The 16,176-nt window shown below is 35.8% G+C and overlaps 1 long non-coding RNA gene across 1 annotated transcript; it reads right to left on the bottom strand.

The window, feature by feature from the left end:
- Window positions 1–12,953: 12,953 nt before the first annotated feature.
- On the bottom strand, window positions 12,954–15,618 carry LOC124186096. The gene is made up of 3 exons (XR_006871555.1): window positions 15,386–15,618; window positions 14,858–15,020; window positions 12,954–14,401 (listed from the first exon to the last, which is right to left on the bottom strand). It is a non-coding gene; the product is annotated as an uncharacterized LOC124186096 (long non-coding RNA).
- Window positions 15,619–16,176: the final 558 nt, after the last annotated feature.

Raw genomic sequence — 16,176 nt, forward strand, 5'->3', positions numbered from 1 at the left:
CCGTGCGCGCTTCGCGCACCAACCCCATCTCGGCGCTTCAATAATATCATATTTTTCACAAAGTTATTGAATACAGTGAGTTCCTTTCGGAAGGAAGTTTTATTGGTTGTTACCCACATTGCAGCCACACGGGTTTAGCCCTTGTTACGGAGCCGAACATTTTGTCGTACATGTTATCTCGCGTACCAAATTTTTTCGGAACGTCGATCTCGCAACACGTTTGGAGTTTCAGATCGACTTTAAGATTTCCAAGTACTCTTTTAATGGATTCGGTGTTCAAATTTAGCATTGCCGTGTATGTATGTTTATATGTTATAGGCAATTGATTTTCTTTACTAGGGGCTTCGCCCGTGCGCGCTTCGCGCACCAACCCCATCTCGGCGCTTCAATAATATCATATTTTTCACAAAGTTATTGAATACAGTGAGTTCCTTTCGGAAGGAAGTTTTATTGGTTGTTACCCACATTGCAGCCACACGGGTTTAGCCCTTGTTACGGAGCCGAACATTTTGTCGTACATGTTATATCGCGTACCAAATGTTTTCGGAACGTCGATCTCGCAACACGTTTGGAGTTTCAGATCGACTATAAGATTTCCAAGTTCTTTTTTAATGGATTCGGTGTTCAAATTTAGCATTGTCGTATATGTATATATGTTATAGGCAATTGATTTTCTTCACTAGGGGCTTCGCCCGTGCGCGCTTCGCGCACCAACCCCATCTCGGCGCTTCAATAATATCATATTTTTCACAAAGTTATTGAATACAGTGAGTTCCTTTCGGAAGGAAGTTTTATTGGTTGTTACCCACATTGCAGCCACACGGGTTTAGCCCTTGTTACGGAGCCGAACATTTTGTCGTACATGTTATATCGCGTACCAAATGTTTTCGGAACGTCGATCTCGCAACACGTTTGGAGTTTCAGATCGACTATAAGATTTCCAAGTTCTTTTTTAATGGATTCGGTGTTCAAATTTAGCATTGTCGTATATGTATATATGTTATAGGCAATTGATTTTCTTCACTAGGGGCTTCGCCCGTGCGCGCTTCGCGCACCAACCCCATCTCGGCGCTTCAATAATATCATATTTTTCACAAAGTTATTGAATACAGTGAGTTCCTTTCGGAAGGAAGTTTTATTGGTTGTTACCCACATTGCAGCCACACGGGTTTAGCCCTTGTTACGGAGCCGAACATTTTGTCGTACATGTTATATCGCGTACCAAATGTTTTCGGAACGTCGATCTCGCAACACGTTTGGAGTTTCAGATCGACTATAAGATTTCCAAGTTCTTTTTTAATGGATTCGGTGTTCAAATTTAGCATTGTCGTATATGTATATATGTTATAGGCAATTGATTTTCTTCACTAGGGGCTTCGCCCGTGCGCGCTTCGCGCACCAACCCCATCTCGGCGCTTCAATAATATCATATTTTTCACAAAGTTATTGAATACAGTGAGTTCCTTTCGGAAGGAAGTTTTATTGGTTGTTACCCACATTGCAGCCACACGGGTTTAGCCCTTGTTACGGAGCCGAACATTTTGTCGTACATGTTATATCGCGTACCAAATGTTTTCGGAACGTCGATCTCGCAACACGTTTGGAGTTTCAGATCGACTATAAGATTTCCAAGTTCTTTTTTAATGGATTCGGTGTTCAAATTTAGCATTGTCGTATATGTATATATGTTATAGGCAATTGATTTTCTTCACTAGGGGCTTCGCCCGTGCGCGCTTCGCGCACCAACCCCATCTCGGCGCTTCAATAATATCATATTTTTCACAAAGTTATTGAATACAGTGAGTTCCTTTCGGAAGGAAGTTTTATTGGTTGTTACCCACATTGCAGCCACACGGGTTTAGCCCTTGTTACGGAGCCGAACATTTTGTCGTACATGTTATATCGCGTACCAAATGTTTTCGGAACGTCGATCTCGCAACACGTTTGGAGTTTCAGATCGACTATAAGATTTCCAAGTTCTTTTTTAATGGATTCGGTGTTCAAATTTAGCATTGTCGTATATGTATATATGTTATAGGCAATTGATTTTCTTCACTAGGGGCTTCGCCCGTGCGCGCTTCGCGCACCAACCCCATCTCGGCGCTTCAATAATATCATATTTTTCACAAAGTTATTGAATACAGTGAGTTCCTTTCGGAAGGAAGTTTTATTGGTTGTTACCCACATTGCAGCCACACGGGTTTAGCCCTTGTTACGGAGCCGAACATTTTGTCGTACATGTTATATCGCGTACCAAATGTTTTCGGAACGTCGATCTCGCAACACGTTTGGAGTTTCAGATCGACTATAAGATTTCCAAGTTCTTTTTTAATGGATTCGGTGTTCAAATTTAGCATTGTCGTATATGTATATATGTTATAGGCAATTGATTTTCTTCACTAGGGGCTTCGCCCGTGCGCGCTTCGCGCACCAACCCCATCTCGGCGCTTCAATAATATCATATTTTTCACAAAGTTATTGAATACAGTGAGTTCCTTTCGGAAGGAAGTTTTATTGGTTGTTACCCACATTGCAGCCACACGGGTTTAGCCCTTGTTACGGAGCCGAACATTTTGTCGTACATGTTATATCGCGTACCAAATGTTTTCGGAACGTCGATCTCGCAACACGTTTGGAGTTTCAGATCGACTATAAGATTTCCAAGTTCTTTTTTAATGGATTCGGTGTTCAAATTTAGCATTGTCGTATATGTATATATGTTATAGGCAATTGATTTTCTTCACTAGGGGCTTCGCCCGTGCGCGCTTCGCGCACCAACCCCATCTCGGCGCTTCAATAATATCATATTTTTCACAAAGTTATTGAATACAGTGAGTTCCTTTCGGAAGGAAGTTTTATTGGTTGTTACCCACATTGCAGCCACACGGGTTTAGCCCTTGTTACGGAGCCGAACATTTTGTCGTACATGTTATATCGCGTACCAAATGTTTTCGGAACGTCGATCTCGCAACACGTTTGGAGTTTCAGATCGACTATAAGATTTCCAAGTTCTTTTTTAATGGATTCGGTGTTCAAATTTAGCATTGTCGTATATGTATATATGTTATAGGCAATTGATTTTCTTTACTAGGGGCTTCGCCCGTGCGCGCTTCGCGCACCAACCCCATCTCGGCGCTTCAATAATATCATATTTTTCACAAAGTTATTGAATACAGTGAGTTCCTTTCGGAAGGAAGTTTTATTGGTTGTTACCCACATTGCAGCCACACAGGTTTAGCCCTTGTTACGGAGCCGAACATTTTTTCGTATATGTTATATCGCGTATCAAATGTTTCCGGAACGTCGATCTCGCAACACGTCTGGAGTTTCAGATCGACCATAAGATTTCCAAGTTCTTTTTTAATGGATTCCGTGTTCAAATTTAGCATCGTCGTATATATATATATATATATGTTAGTTTTGTTTGTTTCGTTTCATTTCTGGAACAAAAGAATTCTATTGAGATGCAGAATCATCTGTGCATAGAACCAGAAGTCCATCTAGTATAGAAAATGAACATTATGAAAATACAAAAAAATGAATTATTACTCATTGTCTATACTGCTCAACAAAGTGGTCGACTGGTAAGTAACGACTGGTCGTTATTCACCGGTTGTCCCAATTGGTTCAACCAACAATATTTCGTTAGACATGTAGAATTTAATTATAAAGAGCTTACCTCCACTTAATTGACACCTGTGAATTAATTTCATGGCTAATTGACCTTCTTTAATAACCTTTTAACACTATGACATATTGACTGTGAAAAAACATAGTTCTTTAATTTTTTTAAATAAACGACTACCAACCTTTAACTCCTACTAAAAAAACTACTGGAAGATTGACATCGTCTACCGTCACTAAAAAGAACATTGTTTCCGCCAATTGTAATGGTGAAGTCGACTACATCTTATTACACTTACTTAACTTAAAAGTTTTTCAATAAATCGTTCTGAGGAGGGCCCATATCCGGGTCGAAACGTTAACTAAAATTACGTTTTCTTAATTGACCGATCACCAATACTACAATATATGTAATGACTTTAGGCAGTTAGGTAATAGATTATAATACTTGATTGCGACATAGTATGCATTTTTCGTGCTAATTGTCTGAATAATCTTAGGTAGAGGTAGGAGATTAGATCTCGTTTTTATCTGTAATTGTCTATCAAATACTAGATTTTTGCATTCATTATAATAATACATTATTGCACTAACAATAAAGGATTCGTCAATATTAAGGGGAGCAGAGACATCTTTGCACGACACTAGGAAATTTATTCATCTTTTTTGTATATTAAGTAACGGTTTTACAGCATTGTTGTACGCACCTCCCCACGCTATTAATCCATAATTAATTATACTCTCAAATAATCCATGATATATAGTTTTCAATATTACAGGCTTTAGACTTTTGCTGAGTTTAAAGAATAGAAAAGAGAAATACCTTATTTTTTCAGTTCGTTCATTTACATGTATATTCCATTTCATATTTGAATCAAAGAAGATCCCCAGATATTTACAATTTTCAACTCTACTGAGCTCTCTGTCGTTTATGTATAGATGATAGTTTTTGGGTACACTGTCACTATAGCTTCCAAGGGTGATATAAGTTGCCTTATCAATGTTCAAGGAAAGTTGATTAACTTTTAACCAAATGTCCAGTTTATTTAACCAGTTATTTAGAGTTACGTTCAGTTCAGTCCAATTTCTACCTAAACATAATACTGCAGTGTCATCCGCGTATGCTACAAGAGCATTTGGAGTTAAAACATCAAAAATATCATCTATGTACATGATAAACAACAGGGGACCCAGTATCGTACCTCGAGGGACACCAACCTTCACCATCTTAGTTTCACTTGTGCAGTTATTAATCTTAACACATTGTTCTCTATTAGTTAAATAATTCGTTAATAATTGATGTGGAATACCTCTTATTCCACGTCTCCATAATTTATCTAATAGTATCTTGTGGTTAACAGTGTCAAATGCCTTTGCAAGATCTAGGAAAACAAGTACAGTTGACAGGTTGTTGTCAATATTATTATATGTAAAATTAGATGTAATAGCAAGGGCATCACTTGTACCCCTATTTTTTACAAAACCAAATTGATTGTTAGAGATTAAAATGTTGGAAATGCAAAAAGAATAGAATCTGTTAAAAATTATTTTTTCAAATATTTTTGCTAAGTTAGTTATAAGCGATATAGGTCTATAGTTGGTAGTTAGATGCTTATTGCCTGATTTAAAAATTGGAATAATATCCGCTTTTTTTAAGGCAGAAGGCCATATTGCACGATTAATACACATGTTAAAAATATACTCTAGGGGAACACTGATATCATTTGCAATAATCTTTAGAACTCTACTACTAATACCATCAACGCCTCCTGATTTGTCTTTCAGATCAAGTATTGTTTTTTCAATTTCAAAGCTATCAGTTGGAGTGAGAAAAATACTATTTGAATTATGTTTCAAATTTTTTTCTATGTTTACTTGTAGTTTATCAATTTTTTTAGCTAGTTCATCACCAATATTACTAAAGAAGTCTACGAAGTTATCCGCAATATCCCTGTTATCAGTGACTATCTCTTCGTTACGTATTATATAATCTATTTCAGTAGAGACATTTTTATTCTTTCCCAGTTTACCATTAACATAATTCCATAGCTTCCTACCATCTTTATATATGTTTTTTACCATCTCATTCTCGTATTTATTTTTTGCTAGTGATATTAACTTATTTAATAATTTGCAATATGAATTATATTCCTGTTTCAGTGTGTTATTACTCCTATCCAGATTCCATAAATTATACAGAGTTTCTTTAGTTTTACAAGATATCATAAGACCTTTTGTTATCCAACTACTACGTGGTTTATTATTGTTTTTATGCTTAGTCATAGGATCTTCAGACGTGCAATCTCTGATTAGAGATTTTATATTATCAATAAGTGTGTTAAAAAATATATCCGGATCAGATATATTAAGCAAAGCAGACCAGTTAGTGTGGCTGCTACATTCAGCAATACGTTTGTAGTTGATAACATGAGGTCTTTTTGATTGAAATTTAACAGTGTTTGTGCCTAGTGTGACAAAAATAGGGTAGTGATCGGTAAAAACATTCGTATACGTAAATGATTTGATATTAACATTGTTCGTTTTAACAAAAAAGTTATCAATACATGTGCCTCCGTGGTCATTTGGTCTAGTGACGCCATTAAAATATGGCAAAAAACTGCGATCAAGGAGTTTACTCAAGAATTCATTAGTAATACTGTCAGAGCTTAATAAATTTATGTTAAAATCACCTACGATCATATGAATGTTTTCATGCTTTTTACCGTCAATAAAGTTAATGATTGAATTTACGAAATTTTCCTTATTTAAATCATAACACCGATAAATACCAGAAATTTTTACAGATTTGTTGTCGTTTAACTTTATTGACGTAGAAATTATTTTTAGATCACCAATAACATCTAATGAAATACAATATTTTAAGGATTTTTTAACATATGTAACCACACCATCAGCTTTATTAACATTACTATGATTATAGTAGATATCATAATATTTCAGTTCAAAGAATGTAAAACAAGCTAGAGCCCAGTTTTCTGAACATATAATTACATCAGGTTTAACTAATAAATTTTCTACAAAAAGTTCTAATTTATTAAAATTGGTATTTAGGCCTCTAACATTTACACGCAGAACTAAAATATTATCAGGACTCAGTGATTTGTTTAAACTGTGCAAATCAGCAAACAAATCTTCAATCAGTAGATCGTCGCTATCAGCCATCGTAATATATTATTGACTATTTGGATTAGATCTGTTTCCTAGTTTACCCACTGAGTTCGGTATTAATGGTTTAACAGGATAGTCAGTATTATTTATTATTTTATTTAGTCCGAAAACAAGATATTCACAGCATGTATCCGTAGCACAATGATTAGCCGGTCTGTTTTTATGATATCTGTCATTGTAGTAAACACAGTTTCGGCACTTTGTTATTTCACTTTTACAATCTTTAGTAAGATGATCACCAGCACATTTAAGGCATTTAACCTGATTGTTACATTTTTTGTAGCTATGATTAGATCTGCCACATTTGTAACACAGATTAAAGTTAAAATAGTCCAGTACATGACAGCACTGGTAGCCAACATATAATTTGAATCCATTATTTTTAAGGTGTAGATAAGATTCAGCTGTAAGTTCCATGATTAAAGACCTCTTACCCATAGGATTTTTGTAGTCGGCAATAATATTAAATGCACCATCTAGATCAAGGAAATTTCTATTATATATATCCTCACATAATTCATCTCGGTCCATATTATTTTCAATATTTATAACTTTAATCTTTGGTAAATTTAAATGTTCAAGGTAGACACAATAGTCACTTCCAAGTTTCTCACTTAACACAGATTTAACTCTAGGAATATCGTTAGTGTTTTTACACTTTATTGATACCAGACCCTCAGTATTTTTCCTGATGTTGTTAATCGGGATGGACTGGTCAGTAGTTAATTTCATTTTAACTTTGGTAAAAGTTTCCTTATTATTATTGTTTTTAGCTTTCACCAGTATTTTTGGTACTTTTTCAGTCGGTTTAACAGTAGAGCATTTAGTAATTTCAGCATAATATGTAGTATTATTAGTAAACAAATTAATTTTTTCGACCAGTTTATCTAGTAGGTTGTTACGAGCTTGTAGCTCAACATTTAACTGCCGTAGTAATTCATTTTCCATCTTTAATGATGAAGTTTCATCTAGTTCAAAATCAGTCACATCAGAGATGTTTTTAGAATTATTTAGTGTGATATTATTACAAAGCTCACTACGTAATTCCTCCTTGTGAAAAAGTTTTATTTGCGTTATTATTTTCCTGGCATTTTCATCCAAAGTGTTTACATCATAACAAGTTTTTGAGGTTAGGTTCTCATGTTGATGTTTAGGACATGTTACAAGCATTTCACTTAAAAATTACCCCTTTGAATATTTGTTAAAATCACCTTCGTGATATACATTTTCACATATAAGACACATCACTATTTTAGGCACTTTTGAATTTGGATGGCACTTAAAAACTTTGCACGCAGTATCCGGGTCACCTTGCGTGACCGACATCTTGGCTTTTTTGGCCTTGGCGTTTTATAGGCAATTGATTTTCTTTATTACAATGGATTTTTTATAATCCGCTAGGAACAGAATTTTGCGATCATACCTATGTACTGTTTTCTTAATCATGAGTGTTTCAACAACTGTAGGGAAGGAAAAATCTATGTCATTCGTCTTGTACTATATGATTTATGTGAACGAATAAAAATGAATCGAATTTTCGACATTCAAAAGCGTTGGAATTGTGTAGTATGTAAAAAATCGTCAATAACTGAGACCTTATACTTCAAAGTTTGATTAATTTTATTTTCCCAATCGAAATAAACTAGATGAACTCTAGTTCAATTTGCTGGACCTGCGGACGATGACGTCAATATCAAATGGAACATTTACACTGACATTTTTTATCAGCTGCCACATTTTCATCAGGCTGTAAGCCTCAGGTTCTTCAGTCTCCAACTCGAGACAAATATGTACAGATATTCAATTTTTTGGTGAGTTTACTTTGCAAGTGCTTGAATGTAGTCGAGCTTCTTCCTGACAGAATTTTACAGATCTATGTTTCACTGCAAATATTTTGTCACCATGCACAGTTTGTGAATAAAAGGAATAAGAAGAAAGAAAAGAGAAATTGTTTCCTTGAGCGTATGAACGAGTCATCATTTTCGAACACTATTCGCTCGACGTGAAAATCATCCCGAGCTCGCAATTTTTCGTAATCATTTTTTTTTATCCTCTTTCGTTCGGTCACGTCTAACCTTTTTTTGATTTCATTTCTTACCTCTTGTATTCAGAATTGCGTTACGAAGTTGGGAAAAAATGTGCGAATTTTATGAAACAGGATCTTAACATTTTTTATTCACAACTTTCAAAAATAAATCAAAGCTTACTCTGTATTGTATATCTCCATGGTTTCCAGGAGCAAACTCGCGTGCAACAAAAATTCGTGATATTCGAAAAATGATAACTCCTTTCAATGAGCTTTGCCACCAATGAAACTTGCGCGAAAAGTTAGTGCTTTTTGGGGGCTATTCGAAAAAAAAAATCAGCGTTCGAATCGAATAATATGCAATCGCCGAAAATCGTGGTTGAATCATCGAATAATTCTTCGCATTATTCTGCTTTATGTTGAATAAATTTGGCATTTTTCAATGGATTATCCTCAACTTGAAACCGCCTGAAGAAAGACAGAAATACTCGCATTTTGAAGAAAAAAAATGTACAATCCGCAGATGGGTTGAAACGTTAGGGCACTTTGAACAAAAAACGAATTTCACGCGATTCGTAAACATGAGATTTCGGTAAAAAATGAGAGCAGTCGTATAGGACAAAATTTTTTTATAGCAAAATGAAAAAACACAAAGAATGACACACATTTTTTCTGAACCGTTTGAATTTTCCGTTCCAACCTCGCTGGGTGATTTGAGATGGAACCGGCCTATAGTCACAATTTAATCTCGATAGAATTTAATTTCTTTAAATAAATTAGTAAATTATGTTTGAAGTAAAAATATTCAATCACGATCAGCCCGTGCAGGAATATATCATTGAGTATGCAAATGTACTTAAAAATCTACAAGAGTTCTCTGGTTTCGGTTTTCTATTATTTTTTTTTTTCATGCCTGCAAAATTCCCATGAAGATTTGAAAACGTCGTTGCAAGTTAAAAAAAATTAACCGATCAATGATGTCATCGGATTTGCTGTCTTGAGGAATTACGTGGGTTGCAAAGGTTAAAGAAAAGCAGATTTTGTCCAAGTTTTTTTTTTCAATATAACGATAGAGTTATTTCATTCAAAGTGAAGGCATATGAAAGAATGATATTTGAACGATATTCCATAAGAATTCATGTCAAGATTTTGTAAACTCAGCCGTTCGGAATTGGTTTTCGGAGAGGGGTATTTTCGTGGCAGACACGATAACTCAAGCTATTTATCTGCGATCAAAAAACTTAATATTTTCTTTTAGGATAAGATGGTTATAGCTAGCGAATGAAAACAGGATCATAACTTATTTTACGAGGTAATACATGGTGTAACTTGTACCGAAAATCGTAATTTTCCTCATAAGCTCCGCCAAAAATTGAAATTCCATTTTTTTTCAAATCCCATATCCTCTATTCAGTCACCAGCTGTATGAAACTAACAAACAGAAAATATTTCGTTTTTGATTTCAGATGAAGCTTTTGAATTGAATTATCGCGTCCACCGTGAAAATACAGAGACTCTAAAAACCAGTTCTAAACGGCTGAACTTTGAAAGTCTTTGGATAAAAATTCGCTGACATATCGTTCAAATATTGTTTTTTCATATGCCTTAGGTTCGGATAGTATAATCCTTTATTGTGCTTAAGGAAAAATTGAAGACAGTATGTTTTTCTCTAACCTCCGGAACCTACGTAATCCCATGAAAAATCTTTTCATAACTAATAAAGAAGGTAAATTAATTCACAATCTGCAGTCCACTTCCAAGTATGCATACAATATCGTTATTTTCTATTCTATAATCAGAGATTCTAGTTCAATCTTTGGAAAATATATGAAATCTTCATGTGCTAAAACGAATCATTCGAAATTGGATTAACTTTGAATTTAAATATAATTCTTCAGTTCCATATTGGTTGAATTATAAAAAAAAATCTCCGATTCAGGGTACTCAATGAGTCAGTTACCACTAGAAGACTGAATTTCCAAAAGTTTAAATGCGTCTGCTGTACAAAATTGCAGTCATAACAATCGATACGTGTCAACGAATCAGCGAAATGTTATTACTCAACCTTATGAACAATTTTGGACAAGTCAAATGTTCACTCAAAATAGTCAAAACAAGTTCGCAAATAGTTCTCCATGTAATGAATTTTCCAAATATGCAATATTTACCTTTAGTAATTGTAGGTAATTATAACATGGCATAGAACGATCAAATCAACAGACAAAATTTAAACTTATAAGCAACTCGATGCATCTCGGTCCATCATCGGGTTTCCGGTTTCAAGTTTACGATGCGGACTTCGTTCCAGATATAGAAGTAAAAATAAAAGAAGCGCGATAGAAAATTCAAGTCCTACTTACAGTTGTGCACATATTTTAGCTACAATATTAGTGAGCACGGGAAGTCCGATAACCTGCATGTCTGAAATGTTTTTCATATGCTAGAGAATCAATGTGAAATCAACGTTTTACCTATGAGTAATATTTCAGTAATAACGGCAATTAGGAAGAAATTAACTCCGGTAAAGAAACAAATACTTACAGATATCAAAATACGAAATATTCTTAACAAGTGCGCATTTTTAGCTCTATTTGGTATGCATTCAAAATAATATGTGGACTGTCGGTAAAAAGGTCGTAAACAAAATTTTAAATGTTGAATATCAAAGTTTAGATAACGAGATTGAAAATAATGAACCTTATAATGCAAATTGTTATATTACGCAGCATAATGATAATATATGTATTGAGGAAAATATTGGTCGTGAAAGTTTAAATGAAATAATCTCTCATAATGATATAATTAATTGCGACGATATTGATAATGATGATATGAGTGGAAGAGATGACGATAGTATTATTTGCATTAACGATCTGACCGAAAACGTAAGTATTCAAGATTTAGATGAAAGACATGATGTAGGAGATGATCATGATTTGTCTGACGAAATTTTTCGCAACATAGCTTTAATGAATTCAAATGCCAACAAAGAGACTAAGGTTTTTTTTAGAGCAGATTCAAACGATTGCGAACAACATGACGACAATCGACGACGAACAAAAACAAGTACTCATTAATTTGTTGGTGGATTATGAATCACTGTTTTCTAATCAAGATGGATATGTTTTCAATACATATACGAACATACTGTTAGAGTAAAATACGACACGCCACACATAAAAAGGTCATATCCGATTTCGTAAAAACTTAGAGATGCGGTATCAAAACATATCAAATAAAAGTTAGATGGCAATTTAATCAAAAGATCTCACAGTCCTTGTTGCACATATTGAGAGTGGTGGAAAAAAAGGATGGAAAGGGTAGAATATGCTTAGTGTTAGATACTACATTTTTTCATTCGAACAATCGAGTCTAATAATGAAACTCCAACAAAAATCGAACACTTAATTCATAAACATAACGGGATCAAGTTCATGTCAACATCTAATTCAACCCAAGGCTACTGCAGATACCATTATCTCCATAATCTCGAAAATACACAGCGTTTCGAATATGTAATTATTACCGACAATTTGCAATTCAACACGCAAACTTCGTTGATCCCTGTCGTGATCTACTAAGTGACCATACCTCATGGCACTGGAAACCTATACGTCCAATAGCATTTCAAAAGTTGAAAAATAATTTTATGGATTGTGTGAGGTTGCATAATTACTTGTCTAGCAAGAAATTTCAATTACAAACAGATGCAAGTAATGCAGGAATTGCTGCATTTCTTCAAACCGATAATGAAATTAATAAAAAAAAAAAACATATCCCTAGTCAGTAGATGTTCTGTGAGGCGGATTTTTGCTGTACTTCGGCGATCCTGAGAAGAGACCGAGAACTTACCGTATGTAGAACAATTTGGCGGCCCGTGATCGAAGTACAAAAATCATATCTTACAAAAGGTATTGCGAGATTCTGTTGGGCTCTTGGTGTGGTCAACATGCTTTGAAATCTTTATCTTCGCTAAACATCGGGTAATATGCTCTGTAGCTCAGTGCCGCGGAGAAAGGAGGGGTGATTTTGGAGAGAGAGAGAGAGAAAGAGAGAGACGCTCGACAACGACACGCCATTTAACAAAAATAAAATAAAATAATATATTTTGTAATAACGACGATACAAAAAAAGAAAAGAGATAATAATTCACAATTCGCTCTTCGCGATCAAAAATCAAACAACAGACAAATATTCGTAATCCACGCTATTTCTTAAGCTATAAGTATAGAGCTTTCAGCTTGCTAACTAAAATCTAACTCAATTCTCAAAAGGCTCAAATGCGCAATTCTTAATTGTCAACCTAGACGGCGAGATGACTTATATCTAAACTACGATAATTTGAATTAGGTTAAATTTTATTCTTTACTTCACCTAATCGCAACTGAATCTAAACTATACTAAATACTATCCTAGACTCGCCTCGACATGACAAAACCGCAATTAGATTGAACATCATTTCAATTGTAACTTAATTCAATTAAAATGAATTTTGAACGATACGCAACTCGACACAACACAAACTAAATTGTAACTTAAACATAATCGAACTATAACTAATTCCTCAATAACTCAATTTGAACTGCCTTAACGGAATTCTAATCTTAATTCAGCTCAACTAAACGAAATCTACCGAGCTCAACATTATGCAAAACACAACTAAATAAATTCTTAAGCTCAATCGTAATTCAAAAGCAACCGAAACTCAATAACAAAATTAGCATCGGAATTCGGGCTGTACGTAAATTTGAAACGAGAATGACGCAATTCGAAACTGTGACTCTATACTCAACATTTTCAACACAGCAACATTTACTCAACTCCATAAGGCGAAACTCGGGCTACGGTCACCAAGCAAAAGAATCGGCAAACGAATTTCGAGTACTTTCTGACAACGCAAATCCGAAATGGCTATCCGTTATTCGGCAAGCCTTTACTCAATTCCTCTCGAAATTCGATCGCAAGTATATCAGCAGCGCTTACCGTTCCAGATCCAGCATACAAAAGCACCAACCCCCTTGTGATTTTTCGAAGGCTCCAAATTTCTCCAAACACAATAGCAAACTCCCGATATCACAATTCTATCAGATCACGTCTCTACTTCGCAATCGCCGGAGCTCGACTGATTTGAAAATCGACGACCTGCCGCAACGCCGATCTCGGTACGCTACTGCCTACGCGACGTATACTCGCAAGGATACGCAACGCTTGATCCGTCATCGATTTAGTAGATTGCGCAACTCGACGCGCACGCGTCGGAGCATCGCGACGCAGAACTTAACGCTAGATCGTAATTTCGTACTCCGCGCAGCTCTACGATGCTCGAAGGCGAGTGGGGTGGGGCTCCCTCGTGGCTAGTCGGTCCTTCGCAAATTCGTCGGTCTGCTGTTGGTGGGGTAAGCGGGGGAGGCTACGGCCTTGCGTCTTGGATTCCCGCGATGCAATGATCTTCGTTGTCTCCCCCTCCGCAGGATCGACATTCTTCCTTCGAGATCGTCGATAGTCTGCCACTCTGCAATTTCCCCGAATTCGTTGCCAACTTCCTGCTTGATGCCGTTGAAACTCGAAAAACAAAAGAAACAAAAAGCCTTAATTTTGGTTCCGCGCAGGGTTCAGGGAGCCGTTTGTAACGGGCATGAAAAATACCACGTTACACGTTATATTGCATAGTTTCATTATTGGAATAATATATGAGAACACATTAAAAAATACTTAATGTCATATGTGATCTATGTCAGCGGGTGAAACCGTTGACGTACAGTATGTGAAGAGAGTTTTGTCAAATTCTACAAAAATACTCAACGAACTATTAACTATAGGTTTCATTGGGCCTTCACCTAAGTGAATAGGTGGGATACAGTACTTCTTTGTAATCATAGACGCAATCTCGAAATATGACAAGTTGTACGCGTCGAAAAAAATTATGACACAAATGACGTTTTAAATTTCAATCGACGATTATTTCGTCACGGTAGCAAAACCTCAAAAATTATTATCAGATAATAGAAGTCAACTTACATCTGAATAATGGGGAACGGCGCCAGAAAAAAAGGCGTTCAAGTAGGTTTCTCATTGATTAGACATTGTAAGAATCTGGACGTCATACACATGTATTCATACATATGGGTGTGGTGTTGGTCACGCGTGAAGCTGCGCTGATGGTCAATCGTTAAGTATCCGTCTAGCAAATAACACAAATTGTAGTGAGCGACGACTCAAAATTAGGAAGTAATCATCGATACAGAGTTTTAATTAATCACATGTTGTTTGCCATCTGTTCGAACTCTGTTGGGAAAGTCAATTGCATATATTTACACCAATTATAAATTTGAACGATGTATAATGAAACTGGCGACTTAAAGTTAACTGGATTAACGTTTATTTTCAACATATGAGGCATCAAAAAGATAAGAATTACATTCAACTCCTTGAAAGGGCCTTTGGGCACGGGTTAATATTAAAATTAAGAGCGGATATCACGTTTAAAAATCATTCTTTAGTATTTCGAGTCAATTTAAGGGGTGAGAGACGAAAATTTTTTTTTACTAATATTAAGGGCCACCCTAAATTATCCATGCTTGTTTCCCAGCATGTCAACCATCACCAGAATATCCTCGCACTTGCGAGACCCACTCGTGAAGGTCAGCGCACGTTAATAATTTTCTGTTCCACCACTGATTCATGGACTGTGATTTCCACCCCGGTGTCAACCACCCTGGGGTAACTCCTCGTATCAGGTCCCCAAGAAGCCAGCCCGCGAATCCCGTACCCTGCATAGACCAGCCCTCGTTTCATGGTTAACAACAAATTAATTCCATCATGCATGTCATCCCAATCGACACGCTGATAGCCATTCACTTACGCAATGCCACACTGTCTGCGTATTTCTGCCTAGAGATATTTCCCCATAGCACTTGACCAATACTGAGCAGATATTATCGGCTCATCCAGCTAGCCGAACATGGCGCTTGTCATGTTTACTCTTGCCCACTCGGATCTCACCCCTTTTTTCTACTATGTACCATTCATTCGTCTTATTATCGCGGGTAACGGCCTTTCTTTAAACGAATCGATCACTGAATACAATTATTTTATTTTATTTGAATGATACACAAAAATATTCCAGAGATTTATCACAGCAGTAGTTTCAGATAAGTTCCGAACGCTTAGAAGAAACTTGCGTTTTAAGAAATTATTGGTGAAATTCTGATCTACTACCCGACAACTTTTGAGGGAATCTCCAATTTTCGTGTGCCTACATGTTACTTTGTTTCATATAATTATTTGCACGTCGTTGATTTACCAATTTATGTTTCATTATTTTGACATTTGATTCG

The sequence above is a fragment of the Neodiprion fabricii genome, chromosome 7 (assembly GCF_021155785.1).
Source record: "Neodiprion fabricii isolate iyNeoFabr1 chromosome 7, iyNeoFabr1.1, whole genome shotgun sequence".
Classification (NCBI taxonomy): Eukaryota; Metazoa; Arthropoda; class Insecta; order Hymenoptera; family Diprionidae; genus Neodiprion; species Neodiprion fabricii.